This window comes from Nicotiana tomentosiformis, chromosome 4 (genome assembly GCF_000390325.3).
Source record: "Nicotiana tomentosiformis chromosome 4, ASM39032v3, whole genome shotgun sequence".
NCBI lineage: Eukaryota > Viridiplantae > Streptophyta > Magnoliopsida > Solanales > Solanaceae > Nicotiana > Nicotiana tomentosiformis.
In genome coordinates, this window is record NC_090815.1 from 69,045,374 (window position 1) to 69,060,320 (window position 14,947).

The window sequence follows — 14,947 nt, forward strand, 5'->3', positions numbered from 1 at the left end:
TAGAGAATGTGATTGGGGTTACACCTCCATCCGCATATATTGGGGTGAGGCGGCAAGGCCGCTTTGTTTATGATTTTGGTATTGTTGTTGCACCACCACCCGCATATATATATATATATATATATATATATATATATATATATATATATATATATATATATATATATATATATTGGGGTGAGGTGGCAGGGTCGCTTTGTGTAGGTATTGGTATCGTTGATGCATTTTCACGCGCACATATATTGAGGTGAGGCGGTAGAGTTATGGGTATTGTATTTACACCTCCACCCGCATACATTAGGGTGAGGCGGCATGGCCGCTTTAGTAGAGTTTTGGTATTGTGTTTACACTTCCACCCGCATACATTGGGGTGAGGCGGCGGGGCCGCTTTGTGTGGGAACGGTTACAGAGGATCACATCTTAAATTCTATAAATGTTAATGACAGCTCTTGATAAACTTGCTTTGGTTTAAACGATTAACTATGCCATTCTATTGTCGCCCTGGTTCATCATATTTATATTGTATTTCTGAATTCTTTAATTGGTGTTTAGTTTTCATACTAGTACTATTCGACATGTACTAACGTCCCTTTTTCCGGGAGCGCTGCATCTTCAATGGATGCAGGTGGTTCCACAGCGGAGGATTTTGACCAGTGATAGTGGTGCTTATTCTTCTCAGCTGACTTGGTGAGCCCCATCTCATTCCGGGGTTGTGCATCTTTTATTTCGTATGTGTTATCATATTTTGAGGTATAGCCGGAGCCTTGTTGTCGGCACTATCATTGTACTCTTTGGTATTTTAGAGGCTCTGTAGACATATTGTGGGTTGTGTATTGGCGCTGAAAAAGACAAACTATGATATGTTGTGGTTGTATTACTTGTTCTATTTAAGACATTAAAAATGATAGAACTATTGGTAATGAATTGGTATTGTGGACATGAACACCTTTTTGTCTAATTAATAAAAATATGTATTATCTCCATTCATGGATGAGTTGGGTAGAAGAAAATCTAACAGGCTTGCTCGGTCAGGTTCACTCGGTTGAACGCCGGTCGCGCTCCCCAGTTTTGGGGCGTGACAGTTTTGATGATTTACACCTGTGTTATTTTTATTTTTCATTTAAAAGTGTTGGAAGTATTTGAAGTGTCGGCTTGCCTATTATCACGTTAGACGCCATCACGAAAGGCTAGTTTTGGGTCGTGACAACCCCGTATATGCTTGAGCCGCCCCTGCTTGGCAAACCATGCCTTTCTTCTTCTTTTCCCTTCTCTCTCCCAATCTTTTTCTTTGGTATATGAAGCTTAATAGTTCAATAGTTCTCACTCATACCCTTCTCTCTCTCTCTCTCTTTCCTAACAATTTTATTCTTTTTCTCCCTAAATGTTCCTTTTGATTCTTTCAATTTATCCCCAAATCTCTATCTTGTTTTACTCCCTCGTAATCACTATATTAGGCTTCATCTTCATCGTTATTTTTAGATAGTAATTTGCATTGTGTCTTTTTTCTTTTAATTTATGAGTGACTTATTTCTAGATAAAACTTGGTATAAGATGGAAAAGAAATCTTCATCGAAGAGGGATTTATCCACTTAACAATGTATATTTTGTTGTAACCGATTTATTTCTTGTATATCCAAGTGTGTAAAAAAATAACTATATTGTTTGTACATCACAGTGGATAACACAATAAAAAGTGTATATCAAAATGTATATTATAACCTTATTTTCCTATTTTCTGTATGTAAAAATGTATATCAAAATGGCCCTCAATCTAACAAATCCATGATAATGTATATCATATTGTATATCGTGTATATCACACATCTAACATTATATGTTACGATATACGACATGATACACATACATGTATACATGATGATATACACAAATGTACACTACCTCAAATGCCTATATTTTTTATTTTTACACATCATTTGCCGTATCACCACCATAAAAATACCATAGCCACCAATTATACCATCGTAAACACAAAATAGAATTACAATAAAAAAAAAGAGAGAAGAAGAGGGAAGAAAAAGAAAATTAATATCTACGTCTTGAAAGAAAAGAAGAAGAAGAGGAAAGTCTTAGAGCATGGTCGCGGTTGTGGCTCATGGCCGGTGGTAGATAAACAATTAACGGTTACTTTACTGGTTAAAAATAACGAAGGTAGCCATGAAAAATTGGTGGAGGTTTTGTATGTCTGAAGATGGATAAAATCGTTTGGAGAAGAGAAGTAAGGATGACAATGGTTTTTAAGTTATTGTTCCTTGTCCGTGTTGAAATCAGATGAGAGATCAAAGAATAGATATTAGAGAGATGGTAATAAGAGGTGGGAAAGGAGCACGGAGAGAGAGCATAAATAGAGAATAACTTTAATTTTTTTTTAGATTTGGCTATATAATGCTAATTATTTTGGGCTCAATTTGCCAAATTTTAACTATATAACAAGTGGAAGGGCCTGGTACGACGAAGGGCATATCCCGTAAATATAAGTTATTTCATGGGGTAAATCCATATCTTCCTTCTTCCTTTATACTTTATTCAGCAACAAACCCGGTTTCTTCAAAAAAAATTTCAACAAACAACTTTACTATATTATATAATAATAGCTTTCAAAGAGTCAAAGGATGCAACTGCATGTTTACAATCCAACTAGGAAAAAGCAGAAACCCAATTAATTCTATATAACAGTGAAATAGAAAACTTGGCAAACTTGGCTAGCATACATTCCAAGATCTAGGAATATATTCAATATTTATATCTTCAAAGGAATTCATCATCTTTCAGATATCTCCACACAAGTAGTTTTTTTATCTCCCATGAGACCACTATCCTTTTTCTTATCATATCCACCACATTTTTTGCGTCCGATAGAATATGCACCTTTGACCATCCATTTTCTCTAACTTTTTCCAGAGCTTCACGAATTGCTAGTACTTCAGCAGTAATGGCTTTCCCAACAAATTGAATTGGGTGCCAAAGGCTTGAAGCAAATTACCATAGCTATCCATTGCCGCCACTCCAATGCTTGCCATCTTCTTTTCCAATTGTAACCCAGCATCTGCAAACATAACAACACCATCTTGTGCCACAGTGATATTTTTATTATAAGAATAGTCAGATGTGTGGGAAGGGGAAGAGATAGTAAACATAGAATTTTCATATTCATGAAAATCAAAAAGTGCTTTGTTTACAATTTCATTAGGTTCACATATATCCCATTAAAATTCAATAAATTTCTAGCCTTCCAAATTTGCCACATAATTGAAATGCTTAGTTTAACAATTTCAATAGAATCAGGATATTTATTAGCATTAATGAATAAAATGCCATTTTGAAATAGTTTTAGTATATATAAAGAAAAAATCAGTCGAAGTTTTCTTTCAAATTTCTGAATTAGAGGTCCAAATTGACTCTACTGATTATCCTTTCTTTAAGAGAATTAAAGATCCATGTACATATTTCATAGGATTCAACACATTACTGAAGATCAGAGGTTTCGATAGTTCTGATGTTCCTTCTTATATGCAAGGGTCTATTATTTGCTTTCTCTCGCTGTCGTTCTTCTTTCTTCTGAGTTTTCTACTTGTCTCTAATTCCGTTTCCGCTCAAGTTTTGTTTTCAATCTTCTGCTTCTCTGCTTAGTCCTCTTCTTTTTTGGTTTCTTTTGAAATTTCTTGTGAACTTTTAGTTTCCTCTCTACTAATTAGCAGCGAGTCAGTGAATTTATACCGCATTTAATTTGGATAAACTTTTTGCGCTGCAGGTGTCAAGTCCTGTTTCACATCAAAATTTCAGGCTATGATTTTCTCTTATTTTCATCAAGTTACTCTTTGTGCTGCATGTGTTAGCTTGGTTGTATATTATTCTGGAAATATGATCTCTTTTTTGATATTTTTGTTTTTTAGTTTTTGGTTTTTTCATTTGTGACTTTGTTGCAAATTGTAGCTTGGTTCAGTTTCTACACCATTTTAATGCTGGTTGTTTTGTTTGATTTTTCAGGTATTCAACAATTTTTTGGATGGTTGTAGTATATATCTCCCCTTAGTTTTTCCTTCTTTTCTTGACCAGTCTTTGAGTTGTGTCAACTAATGTTACTCTGTCCCTTTTTCTTGAAATTCAAATACGTTGGAGATTAACAGGTAAACATCGGATAAACATAAGTGGTGAGCTTCTATTACTTATGTCCAACGTTAGTTGTGATAATTGTGTCAAGGAAGATCGCTTATATTAACCTTATACTCACCGCTTTTTACTCTTGTAACTTCGACTGATTTTTTCTTTATATATACTAAAACTATTTCAAAATGGCATTTTATTCACTGAAAAAGCATAAACCTTACATCTCCCCTGCTGAAAAATCGTATGAGATTTAGAGTCACACATTATACTATTACAAATCCATACCTTGGCTCCTTTTATCTAAAAATCTTAGGTTACTCAACAACTCTATGCAGTTAATAAGCCACAGTTTATATACGTGATGTTAGCCGAAAGTGATTCTTTGGTGGACTGTTGTCAATTTGTTATCATAATAGTTTGAGAGAATATGGGATCTTGGACTGTGATGGTTTTAAGTTTTTATTTTTGGTTGCAAATTAATACTATCTTTTGTTTATTGCTTTTCTTGAAGGAGAGATAAAAAAGTTTACTTTGTGAGTTTAAAAGCTGTGAAAGCAGCCATTAATGCTTGCATTAGGGTAGGTCGTTTACATCACACCTCTTGGAGTGCGATCCTTTTTCGGACCCTGCGTTAATGCGGGATACCGTACCTTGTGAACCGGCCTTCCCTTTTAGAAGTTTTGAGTTCTAGAACTTCAAAGAAGGATAAGGCTTTCCAGAAAATGGTCCAAAAGTTTGCACCGTAATGACTAATTTTCAAGTTGTCTTCAAGGAAAAATTAAATTTGCATTTAACATATGAATCCTTTCTGGTACATATTGCTTTCCTTGTCATTGAACTGAAAAACAAACGGTAAAATACCTATTATATTAAAAGAAGAAAAATAGGTCCACACTTTTTGTTTTTATATAACAATTTTTGCTCTTTATTTTAAGCATTTGATTTGCTATCTAATTCTGTGCGCAATTTGTTTAATTGGCTGATCGAAGTTGCCGGCGAGCAAAACATAATGTCATCAAACAATACAAAGTGAGATCAAAATCAACCACCTCCAAAAGTTAATGGATGGCTCCGTAGAGCTTAAGTTTCGACAGGTAAGTTCTTGTTAAAGTTCTATAGATTCTCTATTAGTCTTGTGATGTTTAAGGAGTCCATTAAAGGCAACTTTGATGCTTTATGATGAGATTATGAGCTAACTTGAGAGTAGATCATTTACTGGTAAGGTTTGGAAAAAAATACAAAGGTTGTTGAGGCATTTTTACTTGGGGGTAGGTAATTTTTTATTTGAAATTTTGATGTTTTGACAAGATAGACATCAAACAATGAGAATTGGGTTCTGTATTTCTTCATATCAGGAGTTCAAAATGTTAAAGGAAAAAAGCATCCAAACTTTTATTGAAGTTTGAACGCGTGTGGGGAAGTTCTATAAACTTATTAGTTGCAGCTAAAGTCTAATGTTGATGGAGAGAAAGAGGATATTTGACAAAGAAGGCCACATGGATTAGAGTGCCAGATCAATTTTAAGCAGATTATTTAGCATGATGAATGATTCATAGGAAGTAGGCTTACCTATGCCATGCATGTTCACGCAGGTGCATGAAGCGCCTCAGTAGTCTACGACATAAATGTGAAACTTAAATGGGTATATGCTAAAAATGGTAACGAAAAAAGAGGTTATAATTGTGCTTCTCTTTATTTACTCAACAAAACTCTAGAATTTTATACTTGATCAATTTTCACTTATATTTCCTCAAACGAGACAAGTAATTTAGATAAAATATTGTAGAACATGAATGAAATGAAATAAATAGAGTTGGGTGTACCTCTCAGATAGAGGAATTGAGTAGAGGTGAGAACTTCAATCTTTATGAGTTCTATTGGCATAGCCCTCTCTATAGCAAATGAAAGCATTAGGGAGGTTAAAAGTTTCTACTGTCTTTTGAGTTTGTATATAAATCCACCTTTTTCTAATGCTCACAACCTTACAGGCATGGGAATGTCGCTTGTGTACTCATCTGAGGAAGTCTGGAAGAACATATGATGGATCTTGAAGCAGAGAAAGGGTGCTTAAAGTTCTCTCTCTTTTCTCAAATCAAACACAATGGTGTTGTTTACCTTTACCATTAAAAAAACAATGGCGTTGCCGACCATTAACTCTTTTTTTGCTTTTGATGATCATATTGTACCTTTTTCTTCTAATTTTGTCATGCTTTTCTATTTCTAATTGTAGCCTTTATTTATCACAATCCAGATTTTCAGTAAATTATTGAACTGTCTTCTAAAGGGTAATGTAATGTAGGTATACATGAATGCAAGAGAAACTAGAGATGGATCATTTGTCCTCAGTTTTAAGGCATTTGGTTAACAATTGGATAATATTTTTCGTAGCAAATCCAGCTTTGGCTTTTCTTCTCAACGTGGATAATTGCAGAGTTTAAGTAATTTGTTGCATGTAACATGTTATAAGAATTGTTATGTAAATGATGGGGTTTTGAAACTAAAATACTGCAAATATCTCTCTTCTCCAATATCATATCGATGTACGGTTTAATGAGTTAGAAACCAGAACCATAGATCAGAGAGGCGGCATCTAAGAAAAGGCCTCGTAATTTCAGTGGTTTTAGTTGTGCCTCATCTAGAGGTAGGGGTTCATTTGGTAGAGGCCATCCTATCGGACCGGTTCAGTCAGCAATTCAGGCATCACACGGTGCTTCAGGCAGTCGTGGTTCTTATGGGTCTCATCCTGAGCAGGTAGCCTACAATGCACCTTCAGCTGCCATCACTGCACTACCAATTCAGAGCTACCACAGTGGTTATCCATACGGTCAGGGTCAGTCCTAGATTCAGCAGCCACGTCAGCCGAGAGAGTGCTTTGAGTGTGGAGGTACGAGTCATATCAGGAGGTACTGCCCAAACTTCAGAGCAGTGTGCCTCATCATGGTTCTCGTGCCATGATTCAGCAACAGTTGCCCCACCGCCTGCTTAGGCAGCTAGAGGTGAGGGTCAGGCAGCCCGAGGTGAGGGTAAGGTTATTGGAGTTGGAGGCTAGCCAGGGAGAGGCCGTCCGAGAGATGGAGATCAAACTGGTAGGAATCAGCCCCGTTCTATGCATTCCCAGCTAGACATAGCGGTAGAGTCCTCTGATGCGGTCATCACATGTATTATTTCGATTTTTCATTAAGATGTATCAGTTTTATTTGATCCGAGTTCTACTTATTCGTAAGTGTTATCCTATTTTGCTATTCTTAATTAAAGAAGTAAGCACTTGACAAATTGTTAGAGCATTAGTTAGCATAGCAATACAGGACAATCCACTTATTGAAGGGTAGAAGTATTTGTGCAGTATTTCTAATTGATAACTATTAATTTCACAACAACAATCTGAAAGAATATTAACAAAAGGTGTCAACTATGAAAATCTTATATACATAAAATTAAAAAGCCGGACAATAGAACTCTTCTGCTTACCTGTAAGGGGCTTCAGTAATATTAAGTTAAGCACGAAAAAGCAGCTCTTGAAAGCAAAATTCTACCCTATCCACGAATCCTCTCAATCTGCCTAGCAATCTCCTCAACTCATGTGAAAGAAATATCATCCCCGATCTCTCTGGCCATCTGTTGCCTGATACCATAAGTAAGACCATCTATAAACCTCCTCACCCTCTCCCTCTCAGTAAGGATCAAGACAACTGCATAGCAAGCTAAATCCACAAAGTCCTCAACCCTGCTGGAGGCGCCCAAACTGGCTGAGGTAGTCCTCTCTTAGAGTGAAGGGGATGAACTTCTCCAAGAATAGCTGTGAGAACTGATCCCAAGTGAGAGGAGGTAAACCTGCTAGTATGCCTCGAACATACTCTTGCAACCACCTCTTGGCAGAACCATGCATTTGAAATACCGCAAAGTCAACTCCATTGGACTCCACCATGCCCATGTTACGCAGTACCTCATGGCAACGGTGTATGAAATTCTGTGGGTCCTCAAAAGGTGTACCACTAAGTTGAATAGGAAACAACCTAGTGAACTTTTCCAATCTCTTCAACCCCTCGGACGACATAGTGGGTCCTTCCCTAGGCTGTGTAGTAATGACATGCTGAACAACTCAAACTGATGGAACTACCAGAGTATGATATCCGTGAGCCATCTACTCTGGAGTGTGAGTAGCGGAAATCTGGGCTCCTCCCCTCGCCTGAGAGACAGTTGGTGCCATAGGAAATACTTCGTCCCGGGCCACACTCTCAATAAGGCCCACCAGACGGAATAGAGCGTCCTATAGGAGGGGAGTGGCAATAAACCCCTCTGGGACCTGAGCTGGTCCAACTGGCGTAATTTGAACAGGAATATATTCCTGTGGCTCAATTCGAGGCTCCACTATAGGTGATGTTGCGCGTGCTCTAGGCTGAGCTCTGCCCCTGCCTCTGGCCCTACCTCAGCCCCGGCCCCTACCCATGGTAGTGGCTACAACTAGGGGCTCCGGCTCCTGGTCCGCTGTGGATGTTGTGCGTGTCCTCACCATTTGTGAGAGAACAAGAATAGAATGATTCAAACTTAACGATAGAATAAAATTGCAAGATGGGGAAAGAAAGAAGTGAAATTTCCTAAAGCCTTATAGCCTCTAGAAGATAAGTACAGACGTCTTCTTACCGATCTCCTAGACTCAAATAAGCTTGCTCGTGACTCTTGAGACCTAGGAAACCTAGTGCTCTAATACCAACTTAATACGACCCGAAATCCTAACCGCGGGGCCATAATGGCGCGCGGCCTTCACTTACTAGACAAGCCAACATTAGCTACACATTATTCATTTTAACAATTTAAAATAAAAAAGTTAAATAAGAAATAAAAGATATAAAACTTCAAAATAGATATAATAATTTCCAATACGCCGTCTAGTCAAATCCCTAAATTTGGTGTCATATTTACATGAGCTACAAACTAATATACTACAACCAAGTTTTGAAATAATAATAATACAACTGTTTGAATGAAATATCAATGCAAGAAATAAGAAGGGGACTTCAGGGACTGCGAACGCTGTGCAACTCTACTTCAACTCTCCATGTAAGAAAGTCCGAGCGAGTCTCCACTAACCGATATTGGGACCAACATCAGAATCTGCACAAGAAGTTCAGAAGAATAGTATTAGTACAACTGACACCATGTACTCCGTAAGTGCCGAGCCTAACCTTGACGAAGTATTGACGAGGCTATAACAAGGCACTCACTATAAACATGTACGAGTATAAGTAAAAACAATAGCATAAATAGAGGAAACAACAGTTAACATAAAAATCGGAACAATAAATACACAATAGAGGGCCCCAGAATAACAGCTATGCTCAATTTACAGTACAACATAGATATAGAACAACAATCAAGAACAATCGTAACATGTCTTCTCCGTTGCGGCGCAACAACATATATATATATACCGTTGCAGCATGCAACCTGATCCCAAACAGTAATACCAATATCCGTTGTGGCATGCAACCCGATCCTTAATAATGTCAATATCCGTTGCGGCGTGCAACCCGATCCTACACAATAATACCAATATCTGTTGGGACGTGCAACACGATCTCACACAATAATACCAATATTCATTGCGATATGTAACCCGATTCCAAACAATATAAAATAAATGTACAAACTACAACCAACTACGGCGTATCTCAGAATAAAACGCAATAAGGGAATTTTATAATTAAATACATAAAGCGGATAAAAGTAGCTATTTAATAACACACAATGTCATAAAGCAAGTAAAGACAGTCAATAAATAAAGGCACGGATACATAAAAACAAATAGCAAATTAAGGCATGTAGCGAAATAAAGGCATGAATTTAACAAGTAAGGGCAAGTAACAATTAAAGCATTTAACAAGTAATAAGGATTAAATGACGGCATGAAATAATTGAGAACAACAAATAAATATCCCAACCCACATGCCTAACCCATGACTATGTATATACACTCGTCACCTTGCATATACGATGTCCCACACATAAATCAATTAGAAAATAGTCCAATCAAGTCTTAATTCCCTCAAGTCAAGGTTAACCACGACACTTACCTCTTTTCCGCGACCAAATCAATGATCAATCACAACTTTTCCTTTAGAATAAGACTCCAAACCAATCAAATTTAGCCAAATATAGTTCAAACAATTCAAAATAAGCTTTAGAAACTACCCACGAGTGAAAAAGATTCAATCTTTAGTGAAATTGGAAAAAGTCAACAAAAGTCAACCCCGGGCCCGTTTGGTCAAAATCCGAGATTCGGAATAAAACTCGATTACCCATTCACCCCTAGGTCCGGTTATGTAATTTGTTTCAAAATCGAATCTCAATTCAAGGTCTAAATCTCAATTTCTTCCAACTCCTAAATTCTACCCAAAATCTCTAATTTCTACTTTGAAATCACTAATTTAAAGTTAAATATCAATGGGTGATTATGGAATTAGATCAAAATTAGTAGAAAAATACTTACCAATGAAGTAGGGATAAAAATCTCTTCAAAAACTTCTCTGGTCCGAGCTCTAGGTTTCAAAAATGGTGTAGAATGACAAAATCCTGAGTTAAGAGTTTTTATATAATTGGGTGTCACGTGTTCTTCGCATTCGTGAAGCACTTACCGCGTTCACGAAGCACACAAGCCATTTGGCTTTCACGTTTGCGAAGGCATCACTTAGTCAAGCCCTTGCGTTCGAGACCAAAGGGTCGCATTCGCGATGAAGAACTCCACCAGCTATCCCAAAGCTACGCGTTCGCGAAGGTCAGTCCCCCCTCCCCCCCCCGAAGCCCTCGCGTTCCTGATCAACCTCTCGCATTCGGGAACAGTACCAGCCCCAGCCCAAAATTTTTCCGTTCGCAATCGCGAGAGTGGCTTCGCGAAGTGATCATGAAGCACTGTGCACCAGCAAAAAAACCAGTAATTCAACAAGTCCAAAAATAGTCCGAAACCAATCTAAAACTCACCCGAGCCCCCCGGGCTCCAATCCGAACATGCACACAAGTGTAATAACATCATATAAACTCGCTCATTACCTCAAATAATCAAAATACATCAAATAACATGAATCGATCAAAACTCAAAATTTCAACCTGAAAACTCATTTTTCACAATCTTTCATATAATGCGCTGAAACACGCTCGGGTCACCCCGAACTCCAACTAAACATGCGTACAAGTCCAAAAATATCATACGAACCTACCGGAATCCTCAAAACCGCGATCCGAGTACGTTTACTAAGAACGTTGACCATGCTCAACTCAAGTTGTTTTTAAAGCCAAAATCACATTTTCTTTAAAGTTTCACATAAAAACTTTCCGAATAATAACAGGGACCACGCATGCAAGTCATATACATTAATTAAAGTTATGAAAGGTCTCGAAACACAAATATAAAGGCTAGTACTTAAAACGACCTATCGGATAGTTACAATATGTAATTGCTTTATTATAAACGTCGAAAAAGTTGGTGACGCTATATTTTTGGGAAAAGATCTGTTAAGTGTCCAGATATTCGTTTTCTTTTCTTTCAACTGAAATTTCTCTGAACGGATATTCTTATTAAACATCCTCATACTACTTATGCCTTCATCAATAACATCATGTTTCACTGTGAGAATTAACACCGAGGAGGATAATCTTTTATTTGTAAGCCTTGATATAAAATTATAACTTGTGTATTGTTTGGTTGGTTGCACTACAAGAAAAACGGCCTTTAAAGAAAGGAAATCTAGTGCCTAAAGATCCAAATCTGGTCCTAATAGAGCAATTGCGACGGGAAAAAGTTGGTCGCAATCCGTCATAATAGCTTTCGCCGCTAAAGGGCAACAACGACAAGTTCAGAAACCTGGTCGTTAAATGTTTTAAGAGACGGACAAAAAATCTAGTTTAGAGACTACATATCTCGCCACAGTAGACGATTAATATATTATGGAAAACAGACTCACATTAACTACTACTATTAGATAATAATAACAGTATCGCCCGTTGATCTCTTCAATAACTGAGACAAAACCTCAATTTTAAAGCAAAAATTAAGATATCGGAACCTAAGATTAGTAAAAAAAAAACAATAATTTTTCCCAGTCTTGAACCTTTCCTCAAGACGAGCTTTAGCTCCTAAGTAGCAGTAGCCTTCTTATCATGAAACTGAAGAACATCTACACTAACAACATCCTTCAGATCTACATCGAGTGTATAACGAGTCGGCATAATGTGATTGTAATTAACGAGCTTAATAAAAGCCTTAATCCATGATTTCTTCGCTTGTTTTTTGGCTGAATCTATTCGAATTACTTTTTTCGGGTATTTGCTTATATCTGTAACTAAACAATGGCCGTATGGTCTATCTCTTATTCCTTCATCGAATGCACGAAAATTAAATCTCAAAACTCAAAACATAAAATTAAATCTGCAATTCATGAAATAATTTGCTTTTTCAAAATTGATATACACTTTGTATGAAACATAATATTCAGACACACAATACGCTACAAACTTGAACACTTCAGAGAAATCAATTATCGAATTAGGAATCCCAACTCAATAATCTTTCCATTGACTATACAGATAAAAAACCCGAAATTGTGAAACCTTTTCCAATTTAATGTTAGAGAAGAAGAAGAAGAAGAAGTCGAATAAAGCGAAGCAATAAAGCGAATTACAACTTAGAGAAGAAAAAGAGCAACTCAGAAGAGGAGTAGGGGCAGCCCCACGAATTTTGTGGCCTAAAGCCAAATTTTATGAGGGGCCTTAATTTTTTATTAAATTATTATTTTTATTTGAAATTCATTTTTTTAGTTTATTTTTTAGATGCAAAGTTATTAATAATTTTTTTATAATCAATTTTTTTCTAATAATTCTTTCTCAATTGACAATATAGTTCATTTATTTAACCTCTCTTCAGACATTATTGAACTTAGTTAAGATTTTATCAATTTTAATTTCGAAAAACTTCTTTTTGCTGAAGCAACGGTAACATGAGTTATTAACATTATTCTATAAGCAATATAGGCATTTGGAAAAGAATCAAATCTTTTTATTTGATTGAGTATGTCAATTAAACTATTATCTTCTAAAAGGGCAGCCCGATGCACTAAGCTCCCGCTATGCGCGAGGTCCGGGAAAGGGCCAGACCACAAGCATCTATTGTACGCAACCATACCCTGCATTTTAGCAAGAGGCTGTTTCCACGGCTCGAACCCGTGACCTCCTGGTCACATGGTAGCAACTTTACCAGTTACGCCAAGGCTTCCATTCAAAACTATTATCTTCTAATTGTACTATTTTCCTTAACATTTTTAATTTAGAAAATAAATCTAAACCATCAATATCAGATCGATTATTATGCTTTAAGGAACACTCAAGATTAAGGCAGTATTTTTCCAATTTTCCATTATCTGGTGATCTCAGTTTTTTGCGCTAAATAGAAAATAGAAAATATTTTCATATGCTTCGAATTGTTCAAATCTATTTTAAAGTGAAAAGATAGTCTTGTTTACTATGTATAAATAGTAATTAACTCTGAAGGACTCTTCAAGAGATTTCAATATCAATATTCACGTCAAATTATTTTTTTCTATATATCACACGTTACTTACAAAGTTCGAGTTTGATTTTCATTTCAGATGCAATTTTCTTGATAGAAATCATACCAGTAGTAAATTCTTTTACCCCTTAAGCTTTTAAGACACAAGTTTTAAATTTTTTTTTTTTTTTAAAATTTCGTGACGAGTCAAACAACCACATCTAAATTGAAACATAGAGAGTATATAATATAATAAGTGTAATAAAAAAGAAGTTATTTTACCTGCTTTAGGGTAGGGCCGCCCCTGAAGAGCAGGCATACATGGGATTCGCAAACGAGCGAGGTTGAAAACTGGATAGACCTGCGATTCACAAACCAACAAATTCGCAATCTTTGTTTTGAGAAAACACAGATTTTGAGTTGTCAATAGAGAGCTAGGCAGAAGACTATGTGTGGATGTAGAGAGACTAGGGCAGAACTGGGGATTTTGTTTTGGGAAAACAGAGAGAATCTTTTAATTTTTGGAATTTTTAATTTTAGGATATTAGTTTTGACGCCTATGTTTTAGAAAATAATAATTTTTTAATAATTTTAATATTATATTTGGCGGCACTCTCTCTCTCTCTCGCTTATGGCCCCTCAATTATAATTTGGGACCAGTTGCTAATTTCTCTAGGGACCAGATTTAGTACCTTCGCAATAGAATACAAAATTAAAAACCGCAATATAATTTTGTCCCAATATATATACTTTTAAAGTCGAGATTATTAACTCGTCCCTAAATGTTGGTCGCAAATTATGCTTTTTCTTGTAGTGTTGTGGAGGTTATGGATTAGTCTATTATGAAGATTTTATTTTCTTTTTCTTGCTTTCGTTAGAGGATAACGCTCTTGGTATTTGAAAGTCTTTCTTATATTCATCTATATCATCTATATACTATATTAAAAGTACAAAATTCTTTCGCGAAATATTATTTTCCTTTTTATCCTTTAAAAACAAATTTTACATTAGACAAAATTGTAATCTAAGTTTACTTTTCCAATATTTAGGATTTTGAAATCAACTAAAAATTTTATTATTAAATCCCTCCTTATTCAACAAGGCAGGAAATCCTAATATTTAGAATTTTAAATCAGCTAGATTTTATATAGTACAAACCTTTTCCTTATAACTATACTTATTACTATATTCCAAATTTTGTATTTTAATTGTCCAAAAATGAGATTTTCTTGCTTTTGCCAAATAAAAAGGAAAGAAAGAAAGAAGCAATATAACTTAAAGTTATCG

At 36.0% G+C, this 14,947-nt stretch overlaps 2 long non-coding RNA genes across 3 annotated transcripts; one reads left to right on the forward strand and one right to left on the reverse strand.

The window, feature by feature from the left end:
• The first annotated feature begins 2,661 nt into the window (after positions 1-2,661).
• Positions 2,662-6,388, forward strand: LOC104103742 (uncharacterized). Of its 2 annotated transcripts, XR_004508963.2 has the most exons (3): positions 2,679-4,936; positions 5,115-5,219; positions 6,114-6,388. It is a non-coding gene; the product is annotated as an uncharacterized lncRNA (long non-coding RNA). The 2 variants fall into 2 exon arrangements; XR_687969.4 differs by having other exon boundaries at positions 2,662-5,219.
• Positions 6,389-8,957: 2,569 nt separating this feature from the next.
• Positions 8,958-14,215, reverse strand: LOC104103736 (uncharacterized). The gene is made up of 2 exons (XR_687968.4): positions 13,943-14,215; positions 8,958-9,237 (listed from the first exon to the last, which is right to left on the reverse strand). It is a non-coding gene; the product is annotated as an uncharacterized lncRNA (long non-coding RNA).
• Positions 14,216-14,947: the final 732 nt, after the last annotated feature.